Raw genomic sequence first — 12,829 nt, 5'->3', positions numbered from 1 at the left:
TTAGGATTCTCATACACAGAAGAAAAATAACAAGCAAAGACCTTAACAATATCACTGCGACCTTGAAATACATCATTATTGAAATATGTACATAGCATTAGGAATCTCATTACTTCTATTATGATCACTAATAAATTTCCAAAATTGTTTAGAAACAGTATAAATCAAGGATTCAGTACGATCAATATAACTATTATATGAACAGTTAATAGCATGCTTACATTTGTCCCTAACAATGGAAAAATTAACATAATCCTCAAATTTGCCACTCATTTTATATCGACGATGGAGCTCCTTTTTACGTTTGACAAGCTTGCGCGATTCTGAATTAAACCAATGTGGAAAATTATCATAACGCTTAACCCGAGTAGGTACAAAAATATCACATGCTAAATAAATGCAATTATAAAAGATATTCGCAACATCATTAATATCAGTAATAAAACTACGACTATGTCTCGCATGATATTCTGCTTAAGAAGATAAGGAAATATAACTTTTCAGAAAACAGTATCAAACTACTATCTAGCTACTTGACCAATAGACACCAGACGGTTAAAATCGAAAATGAACTATCATCTAGGCGAGAAATAAAAAATGGAGTACCTCAGGGGTCTGTTTTAGGACCTCTACTATTCCTAATTTATGTTAATGATCTCCCTGACATTGCAAATCGTGAAAAATATATATTATTTGCAGACGACACAACTATATATTGTAAAGATACCAATCTTAATGAAGCTAAGCAAGAAATGTGCGAGATACAATCGAAAGCATTAAACTGGTTCACTGCTAATAAACTAATGCTAAATGCTCAGAAGACAGTTAGTGCCATATTCTCTTTGAGAGATACAGGGAATTCTGAGAATAGTGAAATAAAATTTTTAGGCATGTACTTAGACCCAACTTTAAAATGGGATGCACATATACAATATACATGTGATAAATTGAGAAAAAATATTCATATTTTAAGAAACTTAGCGAACAAAGTATCAAGTAGAGTACTGCGCTGTGCTTATTTTTCACTATGTCAATCTATCTTTTCGTATGGCATCTTATTATGGGGTATGGCTGCAAACAGTCACAGGGTTTTCGGTCTGCAGAGGAAAGCAATCCGAATAATCAGTGGGCTAGGTTACAGGGAAGAGTGTAGAACAGCGTTTCAGCAATATCACATACTTACACTTCCATGTCTTTTTATATTGGAGAGTCTGATGTATGTCAGGGGCAGCTTGAAAGACATCAAAACACATAGCGATATCCACCTCTATAATACACGAAACAAATCTGAGCTATGTACCCCATATTATAGGCTAACAAAGTCCCAAAATAGTCCGAATTATATAGCCTTAAAATTCTATAATAAAATTCCCCAATATGTGAAAGTCCTACCTAATAATAAATTCAAACTAACAGTTAAAAACTATCTGTTAAAAAAAGCGCTTTTCACAACTGACGAATTCTTCATGTGCGACATGATAATGTAAATTATCTCTTTCAACCTGTTTTCTTTATAGTGTGTATTTGTAGATGTGTATGTGTATCTATTGTCCTTATTTATTATTACTATTTTGTTTTTTTAAATCTCTAAATTGACGTATGTAAAACACTGTAGTGTTGTTAACATGAATATAGAATTGAATTGAATTGAATTGAATTGAATTGAATTGAATTGAATTGAATTGAATTGAATAATAAAATCCCAGTTAATAGAAATTAAAAAATTATTAAGTAACTCATAATTGCAATTCTTAAAATCGTAAGAAATGTCACAAAATTCAGCAGTACAGTAACAGTCAACTAAATGAATAGCAAACGAATAGGGGGGATGAAAAGGATCCACTTTTACAAAAGCAAAACATTCACTAATATCTAAATGCTCACAATTAGAAAAACATAAATCCAAAACATTACCCGAACTGTTAACAATATAATTAAATTGACTCAAATCACATGCAAAAAAGGTGTCACAAATAATAGTCTCCTTGTCAGTGCTAACATTAATAGGTGTGAAACCTACGATTTCATCATCTTTAATCCAAGAGATACAAGGTAGGTTATAATCACCAAGGAGATAAAACGTTGCAGACAAATAATTCCTACAAAGATAATTAAAACTAGATACATGAATATTATACATATCAATCGACGCATCCGGAGGAAGATACACTGCACAGAAAATAAATGTTTTCTGGTCACATTCAAGAAGGACCCACAATTCTTCCATGGAAGTAGCAATATCAAGGATTTTGGCTGTTATATACTTTTTCACAGCAATAAGGACACCACCACCATGACATTTTTTACTGTTAAGTGCACTACGATCATTTCTAAACACCACATATCTATCATCAAATATCTCCGCATCACAAATTTCAGGATGAAGTCAAGTTTCAACAAAAACAATGACGTCATAATTATCATTAGCACATGATAAGACACAATCTTTAATTTTAGTCCTCAATCCACGTACATTTTGGAAGTAGACCTTAAGTTTTTCGAGTCTCATACTACTGCTGATTTTTCCTTGTCCGTTGAAAAATTTGAATTACCAGATGTAACATTGTTAGTCTTGGATGTAATATTATTAACCTTACGTTGAGAAGAGTAGAATCTCCTTATCACAGCTCCACATGGCCACAAATCAGAATTTAATATATTCGCCGCAGCAGATTGTGGAATTCCAACCTTAAATGATTTGAATTCTCCCTTATCTGACAATAAATCAGAGGATACAATAGCTATTTGCAGATCATTCTAATAAAATTCACAACATTATCACTACTCATGGAAGGATCAATACGCCTACATAAGCTACGGCGAAAATGTACACGAGCATGGGGATCGAAAAGAGTAATAAAACTGGTAAGGAAATAAGTGGAATAAATAGACATAAATGAAATGGTGAACGATGTGGCCGCAACTCGACCTTATTCTGGAAAAAAATAAAATCCTGGAGTAATATGACGTACCACAATGGTTTACCTAACGTACACCCTTTTAATGACATAGGTTTAATAAATCAATACTTTATCGGAAGTATTCCCCAATCAACTCCTAATGTCGAGTATCTATCCGAATTCTCATCTCAATATTATGATAACAATTCAAAATTTTCTTATCATCCCGTAAGTACTGACACGATTAGTGAACTCATTTCAAAACAAAACTCTTACTCTGCTGGCCTTGATGGAGTATCAGGTAAAATGTTGCAAATTGCTCTTATATCACTCCATTGGCAGTGCAGTTGATGTAGACATCTTCCAGAATAATATCAATCTGGTGATTAGTTGGTGTGACATGTTTAAGTTGCCATCGACCAAGGAAAAATGTTTTCTTGTCAAATACAGCCGTAAAAAAACTTCAATTCAATCGTTCTATGTGTTGGGAAATCATATTATTAAGCAAAAGAATTGGATGAAGGATCTAGGAGTAACTTTTGATTCCGAATTATCATTCCTTCCACCTCTAGAAGCTGTTTGCACATCGGCGTATAAATCATTAGGTTTTGTTATGAGAACGTGTAGACATTTTTCTGACTTAACTTTAATTAAACAACTTTATTTTGCATATGTGTTAAGTAAAATTGAGTATGCAAGTCTTGTGTGGAACCCTATTTATGTATCTCATATTATGGCCTTAGAGAAAATTCACAGACGGCTTTTAAAATATTTATCATTTAAATTGATGGAGTTTATCCACAGATTGGTACTGATCAGCAAAATTTGCTTATAATTTAATACATAATAAGACTGACTGCATTTTTACTTTCCAAATTACCATTTTATGTGCCACGTTTAGCATCACGATATGAAGCAAGTTTTCAAGAATAGTGCCAACGGCGAGAACAAATGTTTTACAACGTTAACCGATTCATCTCATGTGCAAAGCTGTAGATAATGTATATAATGATGTATTTTGTTAGGGACACCAAGAAGTTTGTTATATTTTTTCTTTTTTTTTATTGTTAATTTTTTTATTTAACTTTATTTTGTTAAACACACTTAATAATTGTTATTAATATTGTCCTATAAGTGGTAAATCTGTTGGACAATAAAGAACATATTATTATTATTATTATGGCCTTTCTGAAAACTGCGTAACTTGGCTCGAAAACTACCTTCTTAATAGATCTCAAGTCTAATTTTAGTAAAATGAAAAAACTTTCAGAGTTTAAAAAAAATATATTTGTAGTCACTGCTACACGTGTTTCAGTACACAGTACCGTCTTCAGGCAGAAGAGAAACTAGTTTTCATTTTACTAAAATTAATATGGAGTTTAAACAAGTATCAGCCTCATCAATACAAACATACAAAGATCTCAAGTCGTATCCTGTCATGGGTCTATTTCTAAACCTCTTACAAAAAAAGATGGTGTACCTCAAGGATCTGTACTAGGTCCTGTCTTGTTCTCTATTTATACGGCTGACTTCCCTAAATTTCTTCAACATTGTCAACTACTTCGTATGTATGGTGACGACTTTCAAATTTATTATTCTTTTAATCCTGTATCTGAACATAACGCTCCAGAAAAAATTAACTCAGATCTTGAACGTTCACGTGAATGGACTTGTAAGAACTGTCTTTCCCTAAATCTTGCAAAAACTATTTCAATTACTTTGGGCACACCAAATAAAATAAGAGCAATAAACTCAGGTCTTAATCTTCATATTGGAGGTACCACTATTTCTGCTGCCCGAGTAATTAAAAGTCTTGGGTTACATATTGATAATCAGCTAAAATTTACGGACCATGTAAATAAGATCTGCCAAACTACATTTAATGGATTCAGATTGATTTCCCCTTATAAGAACCTTTTAGACATTCGCTCCAAACGCCTGTTGACTGATGCCTTGATACTATTACATTTAAACTATGCTGATATAGTATATGGTGCCTGTCTATCTTGTGTGGACAAATATCGTTTGCAAAAGATTCAAAACTTTTGTGTCAGATATATTTATTCTATGAGACACACATTACACCTTTTGTACGGAATTCAAAGTGGATGAAAATGCATGAAAGGCGTTTTCATCACTTTGTAAAACTCATAATAAAGATCCCACTTCATAATGAGCCTCAATATCTGCAAAATAAAATTTCAATTCGTCGTTCTGTACATGACAGAAACCTGCGACAAATGGATCTGACTGTTGACATACCTTCTCATTCTTTTAGTTCATATAAATCCTCATTTTCATATTTAGCTGCATACGTCTTAAATAACCATTACATCATCAAATCTGTAAAGGATCTCTTATTGGCTAAGCAAGCAGAAATAAAATTAAAATTAAATTTAAATCTTTTAAATTCTGTATCTTTAATACTAGCTATAAAAAATTATGTTCCTCTTTCATATTTTACGACTTGTATTTCATATCTCATTTCTTTTCAACATAGGGACAGACTGTAAATCAGTAATACAGAATCTGGTTTTTTTTCCCTTTTGAGTATGCATTATTTATTTATTTTTGTTTACTTGTATTTTTTTTTATTTATGGTACTCAATAAAGTTATTATTATTATTATTATGTATTAGCGATTCCAGAAACAAAAATCTATTTCAGTCATTGGGAACTTTTTAACTAACGTTAAAAAACAAATCAAATGGTATAACAAACACATAAAGATGGAGAAAATGATTTGTTGCTTTTAAATTACTTTCAATTTCCATTTCTTTTGCAGAAATTTGCATCCAGTTACCGACTGTATTTGGTCCCACCGGACAATTTTTGAACCATTTTCCAAATTGTTACCAAACCAGTTTTAAAATCATCTGATAAATGCTCTAACAACTTTTTATATAATCTAATGGGACATATATCCACATTTCCTGTGTTTGGAGTTAACCATTTACGGTCTAATAATATTCTGGAGCCAAATTGTGCTGTCTTGTAAAATATAGAATGTATTCTAACCTTCCTGTGTCATTTCCATAATTATTAACAGCAAGAAAAAATTCAGCTATGTGCGTTTATTAAGAAACTGCAAAATTACAATCATGCCACCACACAAAAATGCTTCAGTTTCTAATTTGTCTGCGTTTCATTAAATATCGGCGGAATACCACATTCTATAACAATTTCATTGCGTAAAAACTCGACTATTTCCCTAGTAGTTGACACCTCTAGAGGTGTTCGTCCGTTTGCGTCCAACACGTACATATTTGCACCAGATGCGACCAAAGATTGCACACCCCTGTGGAACCCATTTTCACAGGCTAGATGTAAGGGTGTCTTGCCCAACGTCCCAAAAACATCCAACGCTGCCCCACTATTAAGAAACAGAGTTAATATCAGCAGATTCCCGGATTTACAGACGCTATGTAGCGGTGTGTTGTTAAAGTAGTCTGCAGCGTTCACTTGGGCACCAAATTCTATCAACCGTTCCGTCGCTTCGTAGTGACCTAAGCTCGCGCAGTAGTGTAGTGGAGTCTTGCCTTCAATGTCTCTACTATCCACAAAAACCCCTTTCTCTATCAAAAAAGTTATTATCTCAACGTCGCCCCCCATACAAGCAGCATGAAGAGAGGTTTTCACAGTGAAATTAACATCGTGTACGGAAGCTCCCCTTGCCTCCAAAAAACGAACGATTTCGAGCTGGTTTTTCATACAGGCTAGATGCAAAGGTGTCCACCCTTCAATGTTTTTGGCACCCACGTCGACGTACGTATTCAGCAAAAGTCTGACAGTCGCACCAAGTCCTTGTCGACAAGCCAAATGCAAGGCTGTATTTCCTGAAATATCAGTCGTTTTGGGATCGGCGGCTCCAAGTTTTAGCAGGATCTTAACACACTCCACTTGTCTATTCCGACACGCCAAATGCAGAGGCGTCTCCCCGTTCAAGTCTCTGCCATCAACCTCAGCTCCAGCTCTTATTATCAGCGCCTTAGCAATACTCTGAAACCCCTTCTCACACACTATGTGGAGCGCAGTCCTCCGGCAATAATCCTCCACGTTGACCAAGGACTTCTCTGTGTGCAGCATTATATTCACCACCTTTGTCATCCCGTCTTCGCATGCTTTGTGCAGAGGTGTCTGCCCCTTTCGGTTTCTAATGTTTAGAAAAGCCCCATTCAGAATGAGAGCCATGACGGTGTAGTATTTGCCCTTTTCACAGGCGTAAGAAAGCGGTGACTGCCCGTCCAAGGTCATGGCGTTTACTTTGGCGCCCTTCCGGATTAACAATTTGGCGAGGAAGGGGTCGTCCTTCATGCAAAGCACATGCAAAGGTGTGTTGCAGTGTGCGTCGAGGGCGTTGGGGTCGGCGCCTCTTTCGAGAAGTGTCAATATGACATCTTTGTTGCCTCTAATGCAAGCTGCGTGGAGTGGGGTTAGTCTTAATCGGCTTCTGACGTGGATGTTCTCACCTTCATCGAGGAGGGAGCTGACCTCGACCCAGTCGTTTATGACACATGCTGTATGGAGTGAACTCCATTTACCTGAAAATTGAATCGAAGTGGTAATGAAAATGTTTATGGGTAATTGGGTGATTTATGGAACGTTTAATCTGTACACAATGTGGACAGTACTAGACAGTCCAGCAGTTGTAAGTCCACATAATTGACTATGGACATTTGCTGTACAAATCGACCAAGTTTAAAGTTTGTTCATTTGAGACAATGGAGAAAGTTAAGTCAAGTCGGGTCAGGCCAGGTCAGGACAGGTTACATCGAGTCAGGTCAAATTATGTCAAGTTGGGTCAAGTTTTAATTAACTAGAAATATTTTTATGCATACAATATACTTCTTTTAAAAAAATAGGAGCATGAGAACTGAAACTTTGTTAACAATATAAGAAATCTTTCAGCAATCGACTGCCTTAAACGAAAATGCGGATTCTTGTGCCGTTTTGGAGTTATGTCCCATTAAATTGGAAAAAAGGTTATTTCTTTAACTTTAACACCTTCTTGTATATACGTTTTTCCGAAGTAAACGGATCAAGTATTCGGCCAAATCACAATCAGTGGTTGGAAATAATTCAACTACAAGAGATTCGTTACTGTAATTCAATTCCTTTTCAAGTAAAGAGTAATTGTAACGATTTACTTTTTTGGCTGAGTCAGTTACATTTACAGTTACTTTTTGCAATTACTTTTAACCCAAAAATTCTGGATCGTCCCCACAAAGAGAAGATTAACCCAGTATGGGGTTAAAATCTAAAACGAGTTTAGAACAGAGTTTGTTAAGAAATCAGGTGATCATAGCATACATAAGCTCTTGATAATTTTAAGGGTGAGCTAATGCATATTTCAGCATAGAAAAATACATATTCTGCCCAAGTTTTTGCCAAAAATGTACATCCGATTGTGATGATTAGAGAGCGGAAAATATGCAGCAAAATTTTGGCAAATATGATCATATGATATGCACCAAATTTATGCAAATATGCAGTAATTTTCTTAATATATGCAGAGATATGCAGTTGCATATGCTCCAAAAATAAAAAAAAAAGCTTAATAACCCAACTAAATTTATTTACAAATTACAAAAACAGGTTTCCCGAGCTTACGTTTTATTACAAAAAATACATAAATCACATTGCAAGGTGTTTGATTACATCTCACTAACACATAAATCACATTTTTAAAGGTAATACTCTTATTCTAAAAAATAAATATAAACAGAACAAATTAAAAAATAGAAGTAATCGACTATTTAATTTCTATTTTGGTAACAATTTATTTTTAAATATTTTTCGAATCTTCTAACAAAAAGTTTTCCCGTGATTTAAAAGTATGTATTTGTAAATAGAAAAACTGCATACTACGTCCACAGATGTAAAAATAGAGCAGGCGCGACACAACACAACTCCTTCTTGAAGAATAAGTTCAGGAAAAGGTTTAATCCATAAATTAATTTAAGTTATCTTCGACATATTGACACGCCTGTATTACTTTAAATGCTTTCAATGCAAACTCACGATGAAAAATAATAGGATAACGTGTCTTCGACCACCATAAAACATACCATTAATACACTTAAGTAACGAACAAAAATATTGGGAATGAACCGTATTTCCAAAAGTAATTAGGGCCTGAATTTACCTGGAAGGATGGCTTAACACCCAGTGGATTCTCTAAACTACCATATAACCTAAACATTTCCTAGTTATTTGAAGCTCAGGAGAATATGAAATTTCGTCTTTCTAGTTAAATGCCAAAAGAATAACATTTTTTTTTAAATTAGCACAAAAATTGATAAATATGCAAAATATGCACCCGATACGTGAAATATGCAGCAGAAGGCAAATATATGCAAATATGCAATTTTTTTATAGCTGCATTCATTTTTAATTAGCATGATTCGTTCACATACAAAATATCAAGACTTATATGCAAAAAATATAGGATATGCAAATTTCATAAAATCCGCTCTCTAGTGATGATTATGCGATTATCTGGTTTTCGCTATTTATGGTTCAATTTTAAATTTTCATAAAGGTATATTAAAGAAATTGTATTAAAAAGTCCATTGCGCTTTACAGAGATAAAATATCTTAATAAATAATTGAGTAAACAGGGTGGTCAGACAAACTTTAGCCATTTTTCTGGTCCACTCAAATCTATAACAGGTAACCGACAGAGCCCGTCCATTCAAACCCCTCATAATCCGACAATAAAATGTTTCTGAATTTAATCTATAAGTCACAACTCCAACTAAGAGGCAAGATAGACTTTTAAGTTTAAGTTTTTACTTAGCCAATAAGATATTTTGAAATCTCCCAGCAATGCAAATTTTTGTTTAAAAGTTTTTGCAGCTAGAGTGGAATGAAATTAGGCGCAAAAGAATCGGCTCTTCAATTTTTGGTAAAATATGTAACATTTTGCCCAGCTTCAGAGGCGGATCTAGACTGATGGGGGCCTGATACTATTATTTAATTGGGGCCCCATTTATGAATAGAAGTTTGTTAGAAGCATTTAATTTACACATTTTCAATACTTTAATATAAAAAAACAATAACGAAAAATACAAAAATAAAATATAATAAACAAACAGAAACAAATTATATAACAATTTTCCTTCTGCACTTGATGTCATTCTCAATTGCAAGCATCGACAAAGAACTTAGTCTTTCTTAAGTAAGTAAGTAAGTAAGTAAGTAAGTAAGTAAGTAAGTAAGTAAGTATTTATTAATGACCGTTAGGGTACATAAGTCAAGTCAGATGAAATTACAATATAAAGAGTTTAAAATTATACAATTTACAAGATAATTCAAATCGAATGGTAAAAACTACACAGGACATCGCTACAATTTAAAAATTCATCGAGAGAGTAAAATGCGTTTTTTAATAAAAAATTTCTTATAGTACGGCTAAATTGCGAAAAAGGTAAGTTAGCAATACGTTTCGGTAATTTATTGAATAATTTGGGCCCATAATAATTGATGGCATTTCTACTTCTACCTACACGATAGAATTCGGTGTAAATGCTATGGGTAGATCTCGTGATTAATGACATATTTGTGAGATTATTATAAGTGGTGAGATTAGACTTCACATATAATAAAGCATATAAAATATAAAGACAGGGCACGGTGAGAATACTTTTTTCTTTAAAATAATTTTTAACACAAGCTCTGTAAGATAGACCTCCAATAATTCGAACTACTCGGCGCTGCAATTTAAAAACGGTTTTTAAATGACTGCTGTGGCCCCAGGTTATAATGGCATAGCTAAAAATACTTTGAAATAAAGAGTAGTATATCATCATAAGGATCTGCTCACTAACCTCATATTGCAAATTCCTAATAAGAAAAGTTGACTTGGACAATTTTTTACAGATATCAATGACGTGATTATCCCAGCATAATTTCGGGTCCAGTGTCACACCAAGAAATTTGACACACCTCGGATTGTCAATCTCAGAAATGTAACGAAGGGAAAACACCATTTTTTGAGTTTTCAGTACATTAAGCGTTAATCTGTTTGAAGTAAACCATTCACTAGCAGCATTAATATCTTGTTCCATCCTGTCCAAGAGAGACGGGATGTCTGAGTCCACACTATAGCAAGTAGTGTCATCCGCAAAAAGTATGATTTTATTGTCTAGATGTTTAGCCAAGTCGTTAATGTATAACAAAAAGAGCAACGGACCTAAAATCGAGCCTTGTGGCACTCCTATGTTAACTATTGTCATTTCGGAGTATACATTATTAAACAGAACAACCTGCTGGCGATTGTGGAGAAAACTAAAAATAAGCTGTAAGGCTCCATTTGACAATCCGTACAACTCAAGCTTGTTTATTAGAATGTTGTGATTAATACTATCGAAAGCTTTTGATAGATCACAAAATGTGCATCCTAAGAATTGTTTTGTTTCGAAACAGGTAATGACCTCATCAACAAGCCTATTAATAGCCATGGTTGTACATTTGCCATGTTGGAAACCAAATTGGCGTTGGTTCAATATGTTTTGTTTAGTAACGTATTCCTCAAGTTGTTTAAGCATAATCTTTTCTAAAATTTTCCCAAAAATAGGCGTTATAGAGATTGGTCTATATTTATCAACATCATCTACGTTGCCCTTTTTGTGGATAGGGATTACTTTGGTCACCTTGAGACAGGATGGGAAAAGATTTTCATTAATACACCGATTGATCAATCTTGTGAGTGGAAGTAGAATGAGATTCTTAATATTCCTAACAATAGTGATACTTATGTTGTAGTAGTCCTTACTTTTCTTTTTTTTGATGGAATCAATTGTATCTCTTACTTCATTAAATGTTATCTCTCTGAAATTGAAAACAGAGTTCACCGGAGTCAAATTTTTGTGCATTAGCTGAATTGGATCCGTATTTGATAATTTTAAATTATTCTCCAAATTATGTGGGATATCACCAAAAAATGTAGAGAAGTCCTCCGCAGTCAGTTTTTCTGAATAATTATTGCTACTAGCTAATCGTTTGCTATTGATTAATTTCCAGCTGTCCTTTGCTACATTAGTAGAATTTTTAATTAGGTTGTCATTAAAGGTTTTTTTTCTTTTCTTAACTTCGGTTCTAAACAATTCTCTATATTTTTGAAAATAGGTCACAAAAGTTGGGTCATTAGAATTTTGATTGTGTAATTCGTGTAGCAGGTCTACATTTTGTTTCATTTTATGTAATTTCTCATCATACCAGTAAATATCATCCTTTTTAACATTTTTTATTCTTTTTACTTTTATAGGAAAGGCCATGTTTACTTTATCAGAAATTAATTTGGTGAATAAGTTAAATTTGGTATTTGTATCAAGTCCAGCATCATTGATAAAATCAAAATTGCAATCACTAATAATATTAAAAAAATTAAAGAATCCTACTTCCGTAAAAGGTTGATATGATACAACTTTCGAGCAGTCTTTTGACTTATGACGATTATATAGAATTTCTACAGTAGCAGCACGATGGTCAGATAAATGAGTCTCCATGACCTGGTGCCTACAATCATGTGCGATATTTGTAAGTATATTATCAATACACGAATTTGCTCGCGTGTTCTCAAAGATTAGAGGTCTCAAATTATAAGATTTTAAAAAGTTAAGGAACTCTAGAGTCTGTTTGGTTTTGCGGTCAAAATGTATGTTAAAGTCTCCATTAATAATAACATCTGAATCGATTATATTGATAAAATTAAATAAATTAGTCAAATTAGAGTATAAAACTTCCAGATTGCCTTTTGGTGCTCTGTATACAGTTATTATGATTAGTTTAGGTTTATTAACTTTAATGGCTGCAAGCTCAATGTCAATTACATTACAAAACTTTGAAACATCAATAACTTGGTATTTAATTTTATCGTTTACTAGTATCACAACACCGCCATAACCATTATCTTTCCTGGTATAGGC

This window comes from Zophobas morio, unplaced genomic scaffold (assembly GCF_036711695.1).
Source record: "Zophobas morio isolate AGI-343-1 ecotype UQ-CSIRO unplaced genomic scaffold, CSIRO_AGI_Zmor_V1 ptg000018l, whole genome shotgun sequence".
NCBI classification, from domain to species: domain Eukaryota; kingdom Metazoa; phylum Arthropoda; class Insecta; order Coleoptera; family Tenebrionidae; genus Zophobas; species Zophobas morio.
The sequence above is the reverse complement of the archived record's forward strand: the minus strand, read 5'-3'. Positions refer to the sequence as shown.